The sequence below is a fragment of the Bombina bombina genome, chromosome 1 (assembly GCF_027579735.1).
Source record: "Bombina bombina isolate aBomBom1 chromosome 1, aBomBom1.pri, whole genome shotgun sequence".
NCBI classification, from domain to species: Eukaryota; Metazoa; Chordata; class Amphibia; order Anura; family Bombinatoridae; genus Bombina; species Bombina bombina.
In genome coordinates this window covers 74,028,425-74,051,103 of record NC_069499.1, presented here as the reverse complement: position 1 = coordinate 74,051,103, position 22,679 = coordinate 74,028,425, and the positions used below count along the sequence as shown (strand labels likewise).

At 38.7% G+C, this 22,679-nt stretch overlaps 1 protein-coding gene across 1 annotated transcript in view; it reads left to right on the top strand.

Moving 5' to 3' along the window:
• The window catches only part of WDR25 (WD repeat domain 25), a 689,023-nt gene that overhangs the window by 30,504 nt on the left and 635,840 nt on the right, over positions 1 to 22,679 (top strand). The gene's annotated exons all lie outside the window — the stretch shown is intronic.

Sequence of the window (22,679 nt, the reverse complement as noted above, 5' to 3'; positions counted from 1 at the left end):
AGCGTTCAGCTCTTAACGCAGCCCCATTGTTTCCTATGGGGAAACACTTCCTACGTCTGCACCTAACACTCTAACATGTACCCCGAGTCTAAACACCCCTAACCTTACACTTATTAACCCCTAATCTGCCGCCCCCCGCTATCGCTGACCCCTGCATTACACTTTTAACCCCTAATCTGCCGCTCCGTAAACCGCCGCCACCTACGTTATCCCTATGTACCCCTAATCTGCTGCCCTAACATCGCCGACCCCTATGTTATATTTATTAACCCCTAATCTGCCCCCCACAACGTCGCCGACACCTGCCTACACTTATTAACCCCTAATCTGCCGAGCGGACCTGAGCGCTACTATAATAAAGTTATTAACCCCTAATCCGCCTCACTAACCCTATCATAAATAGTATTAACCCCTAATCTGCCCTCCCTAACATCGCCGACACCTACCTTCAATTATTAACCCCTAATCTGCCGACCGGAGCTCACCGCTATTCTAATAAATGTATTAACCCCTAAAGCTAAGTCTAACCCTAACACTAACACCCCCCTAAGTTAAATATAATTTTTATCTAACGAAATAAATTAACTCTTATTAAATAAATAATTCCTATTTAAAGCTAAATACTTACCTGTAAAATACATCCTAATATAGCTACAATATAAATTATAATTATATTATAGCTATTTTAGGATTAATATTTATTTTACAGGCAACTTTGTAATTATTTTAACCAGGTACAATAGCTATTAAATAGTTAGGAACTATTTAATAGTTACCTAGTTAAAATAATAACAAATTTACCTGTAAAATAAATCCTAACCTAAGATATAATTAAACCTAACACTACCCTATCAATAAAATAATTAAATAAACTACCTACAATTACCTACAATTAACCTAACACTACACTATCAATAAATTAATTAAACACAATTGCTACAAATAAATAAAATTAAATAAACTATCTAAAGTACAAAAAATAAAAAAGAACTAAGTTACAGAAAATAATAAAATATTTACAAACATAAGAAAAATATTACAACAATTTTAAACTAATTACACCTACTCTAAGCCCCCTAATAAAATAACAAAGCCCCCCAAAATAAAAAATTCCCTACCCTATTCTAAAATACAAATATTACAAGCTCTTTTACCTTACCAGCCCTGAACAGGGCCCTTTGCGGGGCATGCCCCAAGAATTTCAGCTCTTTTGCCTGTAAAAAAAAACATACAATACCCCCCCCCCAACATTACAACCCACCACCCACAAACCCCTAATCTAACCCAAACCCCCCTTAAATAAACCTAACACTACCCCCCTGATGATCTTCCTACCTTGTCTTCACCATGCCAGGTTCACCGATCCGTCCTGGCTCCAAGATCTTCATCCAACCCAAGCGGGGGCTAGACATCCACTGAAGAAGTCCAGAAGAGGGTCCAAAGTCTTCCTCCTATCCGGCAAGAAGAGGACATCCGGACCGGCAAACATCTTCTCCAAGCGGCATCTTCTATCTTCTTCCATCCGATGACGACCGGCTCCATCTTGAAGACCTCCAGCGCGGATCCATCCTCTTCTTCCGACGACTAGACGACGAATGACGGTTCCTTTAAGGGACGTCATCCAAGATGGCGTCCCTCGAATTCCGATTGGCTGATAGGATTCTATCAGCCAATCGGAATTAAGGTAGGAATTTTCTGATTGGCTGATGGAATCAGCCAATCAGAATCAAGTTCAATCCGATTGGCTGATCCAATCAGCCAATCAGATTGAGCTCGCATTCTATTGGCTGTTCCGATCAGCCAATAGAATGCGAGCTCAATCTGATTGGCTGATTGGATCAGCCAATCGGATTGAACTTGATTCTGATTGGCTGATTCCATCAGCCAATCAGAAAATTCCTACCTTAATTCCGATTGGCTGATAGAATCCTATCAGCCAATCGGAATTCGAGGGACGCCATCTTGGATGACGTCCCTTAAAGGAACCGTCATTCGTCGTCTAGTCGTCGGAAGAAGAGGATGGATCCGCGCTGGAGGTCTTCAAGATGGAGCCGGTCGTCATCGGATGGAAGAAGATAGAAGATGCCGCTTGGAGAAGATGTTTGCCGGTCCGGATGTCCTCTTCTTGCCGGATAGGAGGAAGACTTTGGACCCTCTTCTGGACTTCTTCAGTGGATGTCTAGCCCCCGCTTGGGTTGGATGAAGATCTTGGAGCCAGGACGGATCGGTGAACCTGGCATGGTGAAGACAAGGTAGGAAGATCATCAGGGGGGTAGTGTTAGGTTTATTTAAGGGGGGTTTGGGTTAGATTAGGGGTATGTGGGTGGTGGGTTGTAATGTTGGGGGGGGGGTATTGTATGTTTTTTTTTACAGGCAAAAGAGCTGAAATTCTTGGGGCATGCCCCGCAAAGGGCCCTGTTCAGGGCTGGTAAGGTAAAAGAGCTTGTAATATTTGTATTTTAGAATAGGGTAGGGAATTTTTTATTTTGGGGGGCTTTGTTATTTTATTAGGGGGCTTAGAGTAGGTGTAATTAGTTTAAAATTGTTGTAATATTTTTCTTATGTTTGTAAATATTTTATTATTTTCTGTAACTTAGTTCTTTTTTATTTTTTGTACTTTAGATAGTTTATTTAATTTTATTTATTTGTAGCAATTGTGTTTAATTAATTTATTGATAGTGTAGTGTTAGGTTAATTGTAGGTAATTGTAGGTAGTTTATTTAATTATTTTATTGATAGGGTAGTGTTAGGTTTAATTATATCTTAGGTTAGGATTTATTTTACAGGTAAATTTGTAATTATTTTAACTAGGTAACTATTAAATAGTTCTTAACTATTTAATAGCTATTGTACCTGGTTAAAATAATTACAAAGTTGCCTGTAAAATAAATATTAATCCTAAAATAGCTATAATATAATTATAATTTATATTGTAGCTATATTAGGATGTATTTTACAGGTAAGTATTTAGCTTTAAATAGGAATTATTTATTTAATAAGAGTTAATTTATTTCGTTAGATAAAAATTATATTTAACTTAGGGGGGTGTTAGTGTTAGGGTTAGACTTAGCTTTAGGGGTTAATACATTTATTAGAATAGCGGTGAGCTCCGGTCGGCAGATTAGGGGTTAATAATTGAAGGTAGGTGTCGGCGATGTTAGGGAGGGCAGATTAGGGGTTAATACTATTTATGATAGGGTTAGTGAGGCGGATTAGGGGTTAATAACTTTATTATAGTAGCGCTCAGGTCCGCTCGGCAGATTAGGGGTTAATAAGTGTAGGTAGGTGTCGGCGACGTTGTGGGGGGCAGATTAGGGGTTAATAAATATAACATAGGGGTCGGCGATGTTAGGGGTAGCAGATTAGGGGTACATAGGGATAACGTAGGTGGCGGCGATTTGCGGTCGGAAGATTAGGGGTTAATTATTTTAAGTAGCTTGCGGCGACGTTGTGGGGGGCAAGTTAGGGGTTAATAGATATAATACAGGGGTCGGCGGTGTTAGGGGCAGCAGATTAGGGGTACATAAGTATAACGTAGGTGGCGGTCGGCAGATTAGGGGTTAAAAATTTTAATCGAGTGGCGGCGATGTGGGGGGACCTCGGTTTAGGGGTACATAGGTAGTTTATGGGTGTTAGTGTACTTTAGGGTACAGTAGTTAAGAGCTTTATAAACCGGCGTTAGCCAGAAAGCTCTTAACTCCTGCTATTTTCAGGCGGCTGGAATCTTGTCGTTAGAGCTCTAACGCTCACTGCAGAAACGACTCTAAATACCGGCGTTAGGAAGATCCCATTGAAAAGATAGGCTACGCAAATGGCGTAGGGGGATCTGCGGTATGGAAAAGTCGCGGCTGTAAAGTGAGCGTTAGACCCTTTAATCACTGACTCCAAATACCAGCGGGCGCCCAAAACCAGCGTTAGGAGCCTCTAACGCTGGTTTTGACGGCTACCGCCGAACTCTAAATCTAGGCCAGAGTTTGCCTAGCCTTTGATAAATCTACCCCTAATATTTATTTTTATCTAGTGGGTTTGAAGTATATGGCTTGGATCAAGACCCTATTTACCTGCCTTGACTTATATATGCTGATATAATTGGTAAAAAAAATAAATAGACAGAGTTTTATTCCAGCAAATATTAAGAATGTACTTAAATGGGGAGTAAAACTGGAGATTTTGTGCACAGGTTGAAGGGACATAAAAACCAAATTTTTTCTTTCATGATACGGATTTAGCATTTCATTTTAAACACCTTTCCACTTTACTTCTATTCTCAAATTTTCTTTGTTCTCTTGGTATCCTTTGTTAAAAAACAGGGAGGAAAGCTCAGGAGTGTGCACCTATTGTTTTGCAAGAGTACTACATGGTCTGTGTTCCCTCTAAGTCCAGTTTTGTGAGCGGCCTAGCAGTGAAACAGTTAAAGGGACAGTCTACTCCAGAATTTTTATTCTTTCAAAAGATAGATAATCCTTTTATTACCCATTCTCCACGATTATATTAATATACTTTTTACCTCTTTGATTACCTTGTATCTAAACCTCTGCAGACTGCCGCCTTATCTCAGTGCTTTTTACAAACTTCCATTTTAGCAAATTAGTGCTGACTCCTAAGTAACTCCACGGGAGTGAGCACAATGTTATCAGTATGGCACACATGAACTAGCACTGTCTAGCTGAGAAAAACAATCAAACTGCACTGAATTAAAGGGATATGAAACCCAAAAATTTTCTTTAGGGACAGTCTACACCAGAATTGTTATTGTTTTAAAAGATAGATAATCCCTTTATTACCCATTCCCCAGTTTTGCATAACCAACACAGTTATATTAATATACTTTTAACCTCTGTGATTATCTTGTATCTAAGCCTCTGCAAACTGCCCCTTTATTTCAGTTCTTTTGACAGACTTGCAGTTTAGCCAATCAGTGCCTGCTCCCAGATAACTTCACGTGCACGAGCACAGTGCTATCTATATGAAATACATGAACTAACACCCTCTAGTGGTGAAAAACTGTTAAAATGCAATCTGAAAAGAGGTGGCCTTCAAGGTCTAAGAAATTAGCATATGAACCTCCTAGGTTAAGCTTTCAACTAAGAATACCAAGAGAACAAAGCAAAATTGGTGATAAAAGTAAATCGGAATTTTTTTTAAAGTTACATGCTCTATCTGAATCATGAAAGTTTATTTTGGCCTAGACTGTCCCTTTAATGATTTAGGTAGATCATACAATTTTAAAACAACTTTCCAGTTTACTTCTATTATCATTTTTGCTTCATTCTCTTGATATCATTTGTTGCAGGAGCAGAAATGCACTGCTGGTTTCTAACTGAACATATGGGTGAGCCAATGGCAACTGTTATATATAGGCAGCCACCAATCAGCAGCTAGAACCTAGGTTCTTTGCTGCTCCCGAGCTTTCCTAGATAATCCGTTCAGCAAAGGATAACAAGAGAAGGGAACTAATTAAATAATAGAACTAAATTGAAAATGTGATTAAAAGTGTATTTTCGGTCTAAATCATGAATGTCTTATTATGACTTTACTGTCCTTTTAGGAGGCAGCTTTCAAGGGCTTATAAATTAGCATATCAGCCTACCTAGGTTTACCTTTCATCTAAGAATGCCAAGAGAACAAAGCAAATTTGATGATAAATGAGTAAATTGAAAAGTTGATAAAACTACATGCCCTATCTCAGTGATCACCTAACTTGGCACTCCAAAATGTTTCAGAACTACATTTCCCATGATGTTTGACTGGATTGCAGAGGGCCTAAGCATCATGGGAAATGTAGTTCTGAAAAATCTAGGGTCTGTGTTGTATTGAATCAAGGCCAATGTCTGTTTCTGTTTGGCCATAATTTATTCGCAAAAAAAGATACTGAATATATTTTATAACATTTTGGATAAAACTTTACACTTATTTTGTCAATATTTAAAGTGAAGGTAAACTTTGGTGAATAAAAGCCCGTTTTTTAAAAATACTATTAAAAACAGGGGCACTTTCATTCATCAAAGTTTACAAAGCAGGCGTTTTGTTAAAAAAATTACCTTTTTTTCTTTTCACAACTAGAGCAGCTTCCCCCACCTAGAGATCCTCTATTCACACGTCAGCAGTGACTAATCCTGCTTCCTCCAATCACAGCATGGCCTCAGGCAATGACTACCCTGGGGGGAAAGCTGTGATTGGAGGAAGCAGGATTAGTCACTGCTGACGTGTGAATAGAGGATCTCTAGGTGGGGGGAAGCTGTTGTAGCTGTGAAAAGAAAAAAAGGTAATTTTTTTAACAAATCGGCTTCTTTGTAAACTTTGATGAATGAAAGTGCCCCTGTTTTTAATAGTATTTTTAAAAAATGGGCATTCATTCATCAAAGTTTACCTTCACTTTAACCAACTAATTAAAATCTAAAACACCCATCTACATGTTATTCTCAGACTAATCTTTTCTTTAAATGCTCCATTCTATCTAGTGTTTATTTAGTGTTAAATGTCCCTTTAAAAGGACAGTCTAGTAGTCAAAATTAAACTTTCATGATTCAGATAGGGCATGTCATTTTAATTTTTAAACTTTCAAATGTACTTTTATCATCAATTTTACTTTTTTCACTTGGTATTCTTTGTTGAAAGCTAAACCTAGGTAGGTCATATGTTAATATCTTAGCCCTTGAAAACCGCCTCTTATCTGAATGCATTTTTACAGTTTTTTACAACTAGAGGGTGTTAGTTCATGTGGGCCATATAGATAACATTGTGCTCATGCATGTGGAGTTACCTAGGAGTCAGCACAGATTGACTAAAATGCATGTCTGTCAAAAGAACTAAAATAAGGGGGCGGTCTGCAGAGGCTTAGATATAAGGAAATCACAGAGATAGAAAGTATATTAATATAACTGTGTTGGTTATGCAAAACTGGGGAATGGGTAATAAAGGGATTATCTATATATTTTTAACAATAAAAATTCTGGTGTAGACTGTCCCTTTAAGTTTTCTGTAATAGAATTAAAGAGCATATATTAACCCTTTCAGTGCTAACGACTACTCTGAGCCGTCGCAGAGTTTTCCACTCAGGTGCTAACGACGGCTCAGAGCCGTCGCTAGCACTCTCCCAGCTTATGGGAGATCTGGGGGCTCCCACACGCTCCTACCCCGGCAATCGGGCCTGTATAGTGACAGGCATCACCGGGGCTTCATGTTGACGTCACCGCACAACTTTATTTAAACTTAACAATGTTAAGTATAGTAAAAGGGGGCATGCTACTTAGAAGCCTGTATCTCAGGCATCTAAGCAGCTACAGAGCCCCAAGACCCATTGTTGGAAAGGTAATCGCCAGTGTAAGTCTTGTGGATCTGGAAAAATAAAAAATAAAAAGGTTGAACAGCTTAGCACCCAGGTGGGAAAGGGTTAAAAGGACATTATACACTAGATTTTTAACTTTGCTCTGATTTTCAGACTCCTAACAAAGCCCCAAAGTTTTAGGAGAACACTGACGTATACCTACTCCAGCTTGCTCCTGTTTGTGTAAAGGGTCTTTTCATATGCAGAGGAAGGGGGAGGGGGGAGTGTCTAATATTTCCCACTTGCAGTGGGTGTTCCAGTAACCTTTTAAACAGAGCTAAACTGGGAGCACCTAAGTAAGTTTTTAAACGATTTTATACTGGATTTTTATATCCTTTTCTTAGCATATTATTCTTTGTAGTAGTGTCTATTACATGCAGTTATATGAAAATCAGTGTACACTATCCCTTTAAGCATTACATACAGTATGTTGAGTGTTCTGTATCCTTTAATCCATTACAGTTCTCTTTATTATTATTATTATTAATATTTACATCGGCTAACAATGGAATCAGCAAGCATTTCTCAGCAATGGATCAGAACAACTCATCCGCTTAATGCTCCATGTGACACTTTAACGTTTATACCATTTTTCCTCTTTTATTTACTCTCCCTGCTTGCATGACCAACATTATTTTGCTTTGCAATCATTTAATATTATTAGATCAATGCACAAACACAAACATCTATGTATCTGCCTCAGTCTCTCTCTTTCTGAATTCTCTGTGACATCCAGGTATTTTGGTCTTTATCTTGGGACTGTTTTTCTTTCCAGTATTTTGCAACTATAATTTTTCTAAACAACTTAACTTCTATTATCAATTTTGCCTCATTTTCTTGGTATCCTTCATTGAAGGAGCAGCAATGCTAGCTAAACACATCAGTAAGCCAAAGACAAGAGGCATATATGTGCAACCAGCAGCTAGCTCCTATCTTCTGAGCCTACCTAGATATGCTTTTCAGCAAAAAATACCAAGATAACAAATCAAATTAGATAATAGAAGTAAACTGGAAAGTTGTTTAAAATTGTACGCTTTATAAGAATCATGATTTTTTTTTCATGACTTTTGCAGTACATTTTCTTTATTTTACCTGGTTTTCCTGTAATTTAACCTTGAAAATTGTAGTTTTTCCACTACCCCAGAGAATCTGACCCTTCTACATGTTGCACAGTGATTGGTTGATAAGTGCAGGAACTCATTTATCTCTGCCCCTAATTGGCCACAGCAAAAGGTAAACAATATTCAAGAAGCTTTTTTAAGGGGTGTTTCCTTAGACTACACACCAATGTACATTTTGTTACCAAAACTGCAGTTTTGAATGGTTTTAAAACACTTAGGTATAGATTACAAGTGAAACACAAATTCATATTGCGTGCCCGCAAACGGACAAATTTGCATTTGCGGGCACGGAATATATAACCAGCCATTACAAGTGGCTGGTTATTGCTACTGCGAGGTCATGGTAGAAATTAGTGTTCAGAAAATTAACCAAAGATCAGATTTCTGGTTCATTTTCTAAACGTGTCCCAAATGCCCCCAAAATAAAGGGTCTTTTAGTTTTTTTTATGAAAACAAATGTAGCTTTATTTTCCTAAAAAAATCTACTGCACTAGGCAGTCTTTAGGGGTTAAAAGTGGCTGGTGTGGGGTTTTAGAAAAAACATTCTTTAAATGTAATATTTCAATTATGCAATATTCGAAATAGAAACATTTGAATTGATATATTTGTATCTATTATGTAGCAATTTACTAAATTCCCTACCACATGAACTATTGAACTTCTGAATAGTATTTGTTAAATCGAATGTTACATTTGAAATTTCTAATTATAAATATTCGAATTTGAAAGTGACATTCCAAAACTGTAAATAGAATTTGATTATAGAATTTTTAATAATATTCATTCTTATCAACATTTGGCTATGTAAATCAAATTTCTACAATAACATTCGTTCTAACATTCAAATTTGAATATAAACACATTCGCCCATCCCTACTTAAAAGGCAGGGACAGGAAGCCAAAAAAATGGGACTGTCCTGTAAAAAAGCAGGACAGTTGGCAAATATGCCCTTATTGTATATCTGTAGAGAAGGGTAAAATGGGAAAATGTACTACTCCCTGCCCATGTCCCTTAGACAGGTAATGTCCCACAACTGCCTAACCATACCCTGAACCACCTGGCTTTGACCTCAGAAGACCTGCAACTCCATTTCCCCCTACCTTAACTCTGCTAATGAAACACCCATAACACTTTTTCCACCTGTGGATCACTCGTTGCCCCCTCCCATAATTAAGGTTTAAGGAACTGCCACTGATTGACAGATGTGAGTTCTATTAAATAAGCAATTCTATTACTAAGAAATATAATACCAGCTTGTATATACAGACAATAATCCTGGTAGTAGTGACAGCTAAATTGTTCCCTGTAAAAGCTGCAAATATTTATTAAAATATATGAAATAATGTTTCAATATATTATCTTTTCACAAATCTACTTCAAGCTAGTACATGTTGAGTGTCTTTGAATAATAAATCATTACTCTTAGCTAAGCCATCTCATGTGCTTAATAAACATGACAAGCCTTTGCTCATTTGGAGGTTTATATTTTAAATAAGAGGGCAACGAATTTCTGAATATAATTAAAACAGACAATTATTATAACTCTGAAAAGGTTCATTTATGATTCTTGTAAACAAAATCTCTGACTGACAATCACATAGTCAGATCTGACAAGTTTAATCACAGATGTATGTAAATTCGAATCTGTTGGGTAGTTTACTAAAATTCAAAATGCAGCCTTTGCACCTTTCTTGAACCAAAGCACAAATGTGTGATATATATATATATATATATATATATTCATGTATAAATGCAACATATTTATGTAAAGAACATTGCAGTGTTAACTATTCATATTTTCATGTCAGGTTAGCGCACTTTAAAATATGCGATTGGGTTTACGCTCCCGGGTAGGGTGAAAAGTTTGTCCACTTTTTTTTGCTTTATTCACTTCTATGGGGGGGAATATGTCGATGTAAGTGCGATATTCGAAAGTTCTGCTTTTTTTGTGCGTTGGTTTAGCACGCATGCAAAAACCTTTTACTTTTAACTTGTAATACAAGCGATATACGACGTGTGCAAAAAGCTTACTTCTAGCGGCTATAATGAGTGAGCGTTAGCGATAAATAGCGCTCGTAATCTGGCCCTAAATAAATAATTGCTTGAATGTTGTATTCAAAACAAAGATTAGCCAGAGAATAATTTGTATGCATATTTTTAAAGTTTACAGTATATTAGTTGTTTAAGTATTAAAAAAATAAGGGTAACATGTCCATAAAGCAGTGGGAGCCACCATATTGTAACTTAGGTTACCTTTTCTGCTGATGCCAAATAGGAACGGTTATAAATGGCTTACTAGGGTGTGCAACCAATGACTACGTGGAATATAGCTAACATACAGCTAGATTACGAGTTTTGCGTTATGACTCAAAAAGCATAGTTATGGCCCATAGCGATGCTTTTTCACTACCGCTGCTATTACAAGTCTTGTCAAAATAGCTGTACCGCATACTTTTTTGGCCGTCACGCAACGTCAGTACCGCACTTTAAGAAAAGTCCTTTTTCAATGGGACGCGCCGGTATTACGAGTTTTGCTGTGAGGCCAAAAATGGAGCGGTACACCCTATAACCACAAGATCCGTACCGCCATCTAAAGTCAGTAGTTATGAGTTTTACGCTACAAAGCTGTAGCATAAAACTCATAACTAAACTGTTAAAAAGTACACTAACACCCATAAACTACCTATTAACCCATAAACCGATGCCCTCTCGCATTGCAAACACTATAATAAAATTATTAACCCCTAATCTGCCGCTCCGGACATCGCTGCCACTTAAAAAATGTATTAACCCCTATTCCGCTGCTTCCCGACATCGTCACCACTATAATAAACCTTTTAACCCCTAAACCGCCGCCCTCCCGCATCGCAAACACTGTTTAAATATTATTAACCCCTAATCTGCCGTCCGCCCACACCGCCGCTATAATAAACCTATTAACCCCTAAACCTAACCCTAACGTAACCCTAACCCTAACACCCCCTAACTTAAATATAATTAAAATAAATCTAAATAAAACTTACTATTATTACCTAAATAATTCCTATTTAAAACTAAATACTTACCTGTAAAATAAACCCCAAGCTAGCTACAATATAACTAATAGTTACATTGTAGCTATCTTAGGTTTTATTTTTATTTCACAGCTAAGTTTGTATTTATTTTAACTAGGTAGACTAGTTAGTAAATAGTTATTAACTATTTACTAGCTACCTAGTTAAAATAAATACAAATTTACCTGTAAAATAAAACATAACCTGAGTTACACTATCACCTAACATTACAATAAAATTAAATAAATTAAATTAATAAAATACAATTATCTAAATTACAAAAAAAATAAACACTAAATTACACAAAATAAAAAAAGAAATTATCAAAAATAAAAATGAATTACTTTTATTGGATCAACCAATAGGATTAAAGCTCGATTTTTTTTCACCTTTAATTCCTATTGGCTGATAGAATTCTATCAGCCAATAGGAATTCAAGGGACGACATCTTTGATGATGTCCCTTAAAGGGAACCTTCAGTGTACGGCTGAGACCGTATGAAGAGGATGCTCACCGCCGGATGTCTTAAAGATGGACCCGCTCCGCGTCGAATGGATGAAGATAGAAGATGCCGTGTGGATGAAGACTTCTGGCCGATTCGACTTCGTCCGATGGACTTCTGCCACTTGGATGAGGACTTCGCCGGCTAGATGAGGATGGATGTCCGGTCTTCCAAAACTGTAAGTGGATCTTCGGGGGTTAGTGTTAGTGTTTTTTTAAGGTTTTTTCTTGGGTGGGTTTTATTTTTAGATTAGGGGTTTGGCAATGTGAAAGAGCTAAATGCCCTTTTAAGGGCAATGCCCATCCATAGCTTAGGTTTATTTAGATAGGTTTTTATTTGGGGAGTTTGGTTTTGTGGGTGGTGGGTTTTACTGTTGTGGGGTTGTTTGTATTATTTTTTACAGGTAAAAGAGCTGATTTCTTTGGGGCAATGCCCCGCAAAAGGCATTGGCAGTTTAGTGTAGGCTAGTTTTTTTTTTAATTTGCGGGGGGGGGCATTTTATTTTGATAGGGCTATTAGGTTAGGAGTAATTCGTTTTTATTTTTGATAATTTCTTTTATTATTTTCTGTCATTTAGAGGTTTTTTTTTTTGCAATTTAGATAATTGTATTTTATTAATATAATTTATTTAATTTTATTGTAATGTTAGGTGTTAGTGTATCTCAGATTAGGTTTTATTTTACAGGTAAATTTGTATTTATTTTAACTAGGTAGTTAGTAAATAGTTAATAACTATTTACTAACTAGTCTACCTAGTTAAAATAAATACAAACTTACCTGTGAAATAAAAATAAAACCTAAGATAACTACAATGTCAGTTATATTGTAGCTAGCTTAGGGTTTATTTTACAGGTAAGTAAGTATTTATTTTTAAATAGGAATTATTTAGTTATTAATAGTAAGTTTTATTTAGAATTATTTTAATTATGTTAAAGTTAGGGGGTGTTAGTGTTAGGTTTACGTTAGTGTTAGGGTTAGACTAAGGGTTAGGGTTACGTTAGGGGTTAATATATTTATTTAGTGTTAGTGATGTGAGAGGCCAGAGGTTTAGGGGTTAATAAATTTAGTATAGTGGCGGCGGCAACATTGGGGGCGGCAGATTAAGAGTTAATAAGTGTAGGTAGGTGGTGGCAAAGTTGGGGGCGGCAGATTAGGGGTTAATAAATTTATGTAGGTGGCGGTAACATTGGGGGTGTCAGGGTTTTTTCCCTGTTTGTTTGCCATGTGCTGCTGGCAGCCATTTTACTCACCTCTCTTCCTGACTATGGTGCATTGTGGGGGATGCTGGTCATTTCCTGCACTTCCTTTTATGGCCAGACTGGTGTGCATCATCCATGTGAGACAGGATGCAGTCTCAGAATTGTGATGTCATCACTTATTATTTAAAGGGCCTCTGTTCAGTATGCTTTGCCTTTGCATTGTCTCAGACCTGTTTGTGAGAGTTCCTGTGTATTACCTGGCTGCCTGACGTCCTTCCTGGTTCCTGATCCCTGGCTTGTTCCTGACTCTTCTGTTTTCCTTGTTCCTGTCTGACTATTCGCTTTGGCTCCTGACTCAGCTCGTCTGTCTACCAGCTCTGTTTTTGACTCCTGGCTTGTTATTTGACTTGTGGACTTTTTATTATTTTTTGCTATTAATAAAGGTGTGATTATTTTTGCACTTCTCGTCTCAGTCTGATTCCTGGCACCCTGACAGGGGGCGACATATTAGGAGCTGATAAGTGTAATGTAGGTGGTGGTGATGTTAGGGGTGGCAGATTAGGGGTGTTTAGACTCTGGGTTTATGGGTGTTAGGTTTAAACATACATTTTTTTTCCTCCATAGAAATCAATGGGGCTGCGTTAAGGAAGTTTTCATTCCGCGATCGCAGATGTTAGGCTTTTTTTTAGCCGACTCTCCCCATTGATGTCTATGGAGAAGTTATGCATGAGCACATCAAAACACTGCTTGTATTTAGGTGAAGCATGGAGCTCAACACAACCATATCGCCCGCACAAGCTGTTTTTTTGCAAACCTGTAATAGCAGCGCTATGAAAGGTGAGCGGTGAAAATAACGTAAAGTAATTAGCGAGCCAGCCATAACGCAAAACTTGTAATCTGGCTGATAATGAAAGTATATTGCACAGTTGTTTTACTAAATATAATTACTGTACTATCTTGTGGTGTTTAATGTCGCTTTTAAAGCTTTAGATTTACAGTTTTACACTGTTTAATAAGGATCCAGCAATATCAGTTGTTTGATTCTTTTGTCAGACAATAAGTCCATAAGCTTTACTTTTGTTCTTAAAGGACTACTAAACACAGTAAAATAGCATAATCAATAAATACATAATGAAAAGAAAATGCAAAATCACATAATTTTAATTTTAAATCAGTGGTCGATGTTTTCTTGTTGCATTTTCCTTCCCTCTGCATCGTGTGACAGCCACCAGCCAATCACAAAATGCGTATAGTTATATTCTGTGAATTTTTTGCACATGCTCAGTAGGAGCTGGCGCCTCGGAAAGTGCGCATATAAAAAGATTGTGCACATTTAGAAAATAGAAATAAATTGGAAAGTTGTTTATAATTGTGTGCTCTGTCTGAATCATGGAAGATTAATTTTGACTTTAGTGTCCCTTTAATAATCCTGACCTTTATGCTTCTGTCGGCTTATAACAGTGGCGCTACCTACTGCTTTAACTTAATTTAAAGGGACAGTCTACTTGAAAATGTATTGTTTAAAGAGATAGATAATCCCTTTATTACCCATTACCCAGTTTTGCATAACCAACACTGTTATATAAATACACCTTTTACCTCTGTGATTACCTTGTATCTAAGCCTCTGCAGACTGCCCTTTATCTCAGTGTGTTTTACAAACTTGCACTTAAACCAATTAGTGTTGACTCATGCATAACTCCACGGGTGTAAACACAATGTTATCTATATGGCACAAATGAACTAGCACTCTCTAGATGTAAAAAGCTATTTAAAACGCACTGAGATTTGAGGTTGCCTTCAAGGGCTTAGATATTAGCCTATGAGCCTACCTTGGTTTAGTCTTCAACAAAGAATATCAAAAGAACAGTAAAATGGAAAGTTGTTTGAAATGGCATGCCCTATCTTAGTCATGAAAGTTTATTTCTTTTTTAAGACACGATGAGTCCACGGATAAACTTAATTACTAATGGGATATTCACCTCCTGGTCAGCAGGAGGAGGCAAAGAGCACCACAGCAGAGCTGCCAAATAGCTCCTCCCTTCCCTCCCACTCCAGTCATTCTCTTTGCCTACGTTAGTGATAGGAAGAGGTAAAGTGATGTGTTAGAAAATATTCTTCAATCAAGAGTTTATTATTTTTAAAGTAGTGCCAGAGTGTGCTGCTTTGTTCTAGGGTGTAGCCGTAGTCCATAACAGTCTCTTAAGTAGAGCCTTTGGTGGCTTTAGAGCAATGGGAACTTGTGGGACATAATTCTCACTGCGCCTCCCATATTCTACTGCCCTTACCAAGAAAACCTGAGGGATTTTATTCAGGATTTTCATTTATTTACAGGGCCATGGGAGGGAGAGGACCTCCTAAACCTGGGAATTGCTTTGCTGCCATCCAGAAAATGAGGTAAGTGCTAACTTTATTTCTGGGGACAAAAGAATCTCAGAAGAAGTTTGGGCACTCTGTTTAATTTAGACCTCATTAACTTTGGGATTAGTTTCTCCTAGTCTATCAGGAGACTTTATGGCAGCTAGAGCGCAGGTACTGGGTGCCATGTTCTCCACAGTCCCTCCAGCACATAGGGCTAGCTGACTGAAAACATTTGTACAGCCTTGTTGGGGTCAAGTACCATCTACTAGTGAGTTTTAGATGAATTTCCTGCATATTAGATGGAGATGGAAGAGCGTTTAGTCAATTTAAAGGGTTTAAGCCATGTGTCTTCATCAATGTCCCTGCCAAGTTCTTTGCTCCAAGCCCTTGTATAAGACGGGAGAGCAGACCCTGGAGGGGCTGATAGAAGCCTATATATCAGTGAGATCAATCGTCTAAGTGGTTTACTTGTCGTGCATAGTATTTCAAATGTAGTTAATGTTCTCATGAAGTTCTCTCTATTTTTATGGTGTGCAAGGCAATGCTGAAGTTGGTTATATCTCAACCAGGAGTGAAAAATAGCTCCATATTTCTCTGTCATATCTTGTTGGGATAATAGTTTCCCACCTATTACTCCAAAATGCAATGAGCCTTCACGAAGGCTATAAGGCCTACTCATTTGTGTACCCAGTTGAAAATATGGAAGATCTGGATTTTCTATAATAGGTAAAAGAGGTGAGTATTTTGTTGAGATATGTGTACTGGTATTAATTGTTTGGTCCCAAATTCTAAGGGTTTCTGCTATGATTGTGTATTTACTTATAATCTTCGGGCGTTTCGTGTGTGAAGTGAACGCTAATACTCCTATATTGTTGAGATTAAGGATTTGGCCATCTAGTCTTACCCATGCTTTATGTGTGGAATTATGGGCCCATTCTACTATTCGCTGCAGGAAAATTGCCTGTCTGTAAGTTGCTAGTTCAGGGAAGCCTAGTCCACCTTTATCTCTTGACATGTATAGCGTTTTCCTTGGGACCCAGGGTTTTATATTATTCCATATGAACTGTTCTAGTAGTTTTTGGAGTTGTGGGAGAAAATCTTTAGGGATAGGAATTTGGAGTGTTTGTAGTATGTAAAGTATGCGCGGAAGAACGTTCATTTTTATGACTCCAATTTTACCTAGCCACGATAGAGGCTTATTCTTCCATGAAGAGAGGTCTCTAATTATTTCATTTTTCAGTTTGAGGTAATTTAATTTAAATCAATCTTGGGGGTCTTTGGTGAGGAGGACCCCTAGGTATTTTAAGTGGGAGGCTGCTATTGGTATTTGGTGTGTTTCGCATAATTTTAGTAATTGTGCCTGTGGTGCTGATATGTTAAGGATTTCAGACTTCGTGATGTTAAGATGAAAGTTAGAGAGGGATCCGTAGGTATTTAGCTCCTCTAAAAGTGTTGGGATGGAGGCTTCAATGTTAGTGAGGGTGTATAGAATATCATCAGCGTATAATGCTTGCTTATATTCGTTTTCTTTTATTGTGATGCCGGAGATATTAGGATTATTGCGGATATTTTGTGCCAACGCTTCAATTGTTATAGCGAACAAGAGTGGGGAGAGGGGGCAGCCCTGTCTTGTCCCGTTTGAGATACTAAAGGTATACGAGAGAGTTCAGTTAACCCTTACCCTCCTTATACTCTGACCCTCACGTTCGGGTCAGAGTATAAGGAGAACACAAAGTTCATGGCCCTCAGCACCCGACGCAGGAAGAGCCAATCGACATGGTCGAAGGCCTTCCCTGCGTCAGTCGAGAAAAGCACCAAAGGCACCTTCTCGTTACGCGCATGTTCTATAAGTTGTATAACTTTACAGGTGTTGTCCCTTGCTTCCCTGCCAGGGACAAATCCCACCTGATCTGTGGAGACGAGATCTGGTAAGTGTTTATTGAGACGCATTGAGAGTATCTTAGCAAGGATCTTAATATCAGCATTTAGCAGTGATATAGGCCTGAAATGTTCAGGGGCAGTGTGAGGTTTACCCGGTTTGGGAATCACCAATACATAAGCCTCAAGCATAGGGCGGGGGAGATGTGGTTCTTTAATTAAGCTATTAAACAGCTGTAGCATTTTAGGGGCTAGGGTGTGTATATTGCATTTTCTATCACTCATGCAGTGCTCTGCGGTTCCAATAACCCTTTCGGGAAGTACTGCACATGACATCACTTCGTTAATTTCATGGCGATATATGTGAACAAGGAATTAACGTTTCTAATAAATTCTGCAATGTTTGCATACTACTGTAGCTTACCCTTGCTCACAGAAATTAAGTTACTTTTTAAAGTTTAAAGTGACAGTAATTTTTTTTTTTTTGCTAATATTGTTAAAGAATCCGGCTGTTTATTCAAGGTGGTCCAAGAGGCCCTGCTGGAGGTCTCTTGTTTTCGGCTTGGATTCCAATGCAGTTTTACCAATCCGCTTCTATTTCTCATTTATTGGGAAATCTTTTGTTGATGTGGATAGTCTTGTTCCAATCCTTCTTCTGCTAGGCACATACTGCTTAGGAGCATAGTGTTCTCTCCTAGGATATTACAAAGAATTTTTTGCCCTGATGGAGTTGTCCTACTCTTAATACATTGCCTATTCCTTTTACCCACGTTGTTGGTAAAAAGTTAATCAGGAGGTCATCTTCACTTAGAGATGTCTCAGTGGTGTTTATTTCAGATATTTCTTCCCTGCAGCTAAGGGGGAAGATTTTTCAGTATTTCCGGGCAAGGAATTTTCAGTCTCGAATGAGGTAAAGTCTTTTATCTGATCAAGAGCTTCTTGAGGAAGGTTTTGCTTCTCAAGGTGACTCCGACACCGGTAGGTTTTAACACAAAGAATAGTAGTTCCTTTGGGATTCCAGGCAGATGACGGACCCTATGATTAATAGTTAGAGGGTCTACATTGTCAACCTGTGGTTTGTGTGACTATTTTTTTTCCAGTGCAACATCATACTGGCCTGTTTCGTTGTCTGTCTTCTATGGACAGACACCTCTCTCGCAGGAATAGAAGGACCTTCATGAGTAGGCTCCTTTAATGTAATATAGTAAAATGGGAAATTCTTTTATTCCTCCTGCCAAGAACGGAGACCCTATTGAATTTAGAAATGGGTGAAATCAATGTAAGCAGCTTCCTGCTGACACCACATGAGGGGCATGCACCCGACCCGTAAGGGGGCAGGTTCTCCTTTTCAATCAAGTTGGGTTTTGTGATCACTATTGGTTCGTGGTTCCCAAAGAGGAGGGAACCTTCAGACAAATTTTAGACTTCAAGAGTCTAAAACAAACTTCTCAGTGTTCCGTCTTTCAAGATGGAAAATATTTGTACCATTCATCCATTGATCCAAGAGGGTCTATTTATCTCAACAGTGGATTTAAAGAACTTATATCTACAGGTTCCTATCCACAGGGATTATCACAAGTTTGCCTTTCTAGACAAACACTTCCAGTTCGTGGCTCTTCCTTTCGGTCTGACCACGGCTCCCAGTATCTTCACAAAGGTTCTGGGGTCTCTTCTGGCGGTACTAAGGCCACGGGGCATTGGGGTGCCACCTTATATGGAAGATATTTTAGTCCAGGTGACATGTTTTCAACAAGCAGGATCCCTTACCGACATTGCATTATCCTTCCTGAGAAATCACGGGAAGAGTTCCTTAGTCCCAGATACAAGTGACTTTCTTGGGAACCATAATAGATTCCACATATATGTAAGATTTTTCTGACAGAAATTAGGAAATCAAAGATGTCTAACCTTTCAGTCTACTCCTCGGCTGTCAGTGACCCAGTGCATGGAGATAATGGGGCGGATGGTGGCCGCAATGGACATCATCCTGTTTGCTCGGTTCCACCTCAGGCCTCTTCAGCTAAGCATGCTCAGGCGATGGAACGGAGATTATGCAGACTTGTCTCCTCGACTGGAGCAGGAGACAAGGGACTCGCTTCAATGGTGGTTGTTTCTGGATCATCTCTCCCAGGGAACCTACTTCTGCAGAGTGGGGAGCTGTCTGGGGTTCCCTTAAGGCTCAGGGAGTTTGGACTCAGTCGGAGTCTATTCTCCTATAAACATCCTGGAACTGAAAGTGATCTTCAATGTTCTTCTGGCCTCAGTTAGCCTCTGCCCAATTTATCAGGTTCCAGTCAGACAACATAACTTCAGTGGCTTTCATTAATCAAGGAGGAATGAGGAGTTCCTTAGCGATGACCGAGGTAGCCAAGATAATTCAGCAGGCAGAGGCCCATTCTTGCTGTCCGTCAGCGATCCACTTCCCAGGGGTGGACTACTAGGAGGTGGACTTTCAGAGCAGGCAGACCTTTCATCCGGGGGAATGGAAACTCCATCCGGAAATGTTCTCCAGCCTGACTCTCAAATGGTGTCAACCAGAGTTAGATCTCATGGCATCTCGACAGTGTGCCAAGCTCCTCAGATACGGGTTGAGGTCCAGGGACCCACAGACGGAACTGATAGATGCTCTGGTTGTTCCTTGAACCTTCAGTCTAGCATACCTATTTCCTCCGTTTGCGCTTCCTCCTTGGGTCATTGCTCGACTCAAACAGGAGAGGGCGTCTGTGATTAATTGCTCTGACTTGGCCTTGCAGGATTTGGTATGCAGATTTGGTGGACATGTCATCTCTGCCACCTTGGAGACTTCTGTTTAGGAGGGACCTTCTAATTCAAGGGCCCTTCCTTCATCCTAATTTAGTTTCTCTGAAACTGACTGCTTGGAGATTAAACACTTAATTTTGTCCAAGTGGAGGTTTTCTGTCTTGGCCGTAGAGACCATGATTCAGGCTCATAAGCCTGTAATTAGAAAAATTTACCATAAAATATGGCGTAAATATCTTTATTGGTGTGAATCCAAGGGCTACTCATGGAGTAGAGTTAGGATTTCTAGAATTTTGTCTTTTCTCCAAGAAGGGTTTATCGACGAGATTTATAATGGGTCAAATCTTGGTCTTATCTATTTTTTTACCCAAACGTCTGGTGGTTGTCCCAGATGTACAATTCTTTTGTCAGACCTTGGTCAGGATCAGGCCTGTGCTTAAACCAGTTACTCCTTCAGGGAGTCTTAATTTAATTCTTAAAGTTCTTCAAGGGGTTCCATTTGAGCCTATGCTTTCCTTGTTATCTTGGAAGGTTTTGTTTCTTGTTGCGCTTTCTTCCGCTCGGAGAAATGTCAGAGCTCTCGATATTACAGTTCGAGTCTCCTTACCTTATTTTCCATTCAGATAAGGTAGTTTTACGTACTAACTTAGGATTTCTTCCTAAAAGTAGTTTCTGATCGGAACATTAATCTGGAGATGGTTCTTCCTTATGTCCTAATTCTTCTTTGGATGGGGTCCGTGTATTTAAAACTTTTTCCTGCAGGAGACTAAGGACTTTCATCAGTCTTCTTCTTTGTTTGTGGTTTTCTCAGGAAAACGTAAGGGACAGAAAGCTACGACTACTTCTCTTTCTTTTTGGCTGCAGAGTATCATACGTTTTACATATGAGACTGCTGGACAGCAGTCTCCAGACAGAGTTACGGCTAATTCCACGAGAGATGTTGTTTCCTCATGGACATTCTAAAATGAGGCTTCTGTGGAACAGATTTGCAAGGCTGCAAATTGGTCTGCTCTTCACACTTTTTCAAATTTGATTTTTTTTATCTCGGCGTAGGCCTTATTTGTTGGGAGAAAGGTTCTTCAAGCAGTGGTGCCTTCCGTTTAAGTTTCCCTGTCTTGTCCCTCATGTATCATCTGTGTACTCTATCTTGGGTATTGAATCCCATTAGTAATTAAGTTGATCCGTGGACTCATCGTTTCTTAAAAAAGAAAAGAAAATAATAATACTCCATTGGTCATATTATCCACAGATGCGGATACAGCTTTTGACCGTGTCGCCTGGGATTATCTAAAACTTACTTTACAACATTTAGGTTTCGGGGAGAAGATGCTACACAGATTTTTGCCTTGTATACCCAACCAAGCGCTAGAATATGTTTAAACGGAATACTGTCAGACCCCTTTATTATCACAAACGATATAAGACAGGGCTGCCCTCTATCCCCACTATTATTTGCCTGCATGATCGAGACTATAGCCACCAAAATTCATAACAACGCCAATATTAAAGGCTTTACAGTTAAAGAACATAAATACTTAATCTCCCTATATGCGGATGACATTCTTCTTACTTTGACTAACCCGGAGAGAGCAATCCCACCCGGAGAGAGCAATCCCTGCCTTAATTGAAGAACTCCAGTCTTTCCATATCATGTCCAATTTTTTAATAAATTTACCAAAATCGGAGATCTTAAACATTACTCTACCCTCCGGTACATTAAACATAGTCAAGAAAATAAACCCCTTCAAATGGTGCCCCTACTCCCTTAAATACCTCGGCATTAACCTGATTCCTAAAATTAGCTTAATATTTTAATCTAACTTTGTGCCGTTAAAAGATAGAATAATAAATGATTTATCCAGATGGAGGAACAAACATATTTCATGGTTAGGACGGATCAGTTTAATTAAGATGAATATATTCCCACGCATCTTGTATCTCCTCCAGACGCTACCCATCCCTATCCCTAGAACCTATATGTTGTCTTTACAGAATGCCCTCAGCAGATTTACCTGGAACAGGAAAATCCAAGGATTAATAAAAATGTTATGATGAAACATAAGGGTCAGGGTGGACTAGGTATGCCTGATCTACAGGCATATAGGACTACCATCTTCTTACAAAGAGTTCTAGATTTATACACGCATTCACATAATAAGCGATGGGTAAACCTTGAATTAGACAGTCTTCCAACCCACAGTATTAGTGAGATATGCTGGTCATTTAACAACATCAGGACCACTATGGTCACTAAGAACCCAACTCTACTGGAACCTTTAACGTATGGCAGGAAGCTCTAATGCATTACCCCCATATTTCCTCTAAAACGTCTCCTCTAACTTCATTGACGGCCAATGGAGAGTTTAGTATAGACCTAACTACAACACAGACTCCGCACAATGAGAAATTGACTGACCTACCTATACACACTCTCATAGACAATGAAAAGGTGATAAAACGGGAGACCTTGGTGTCTC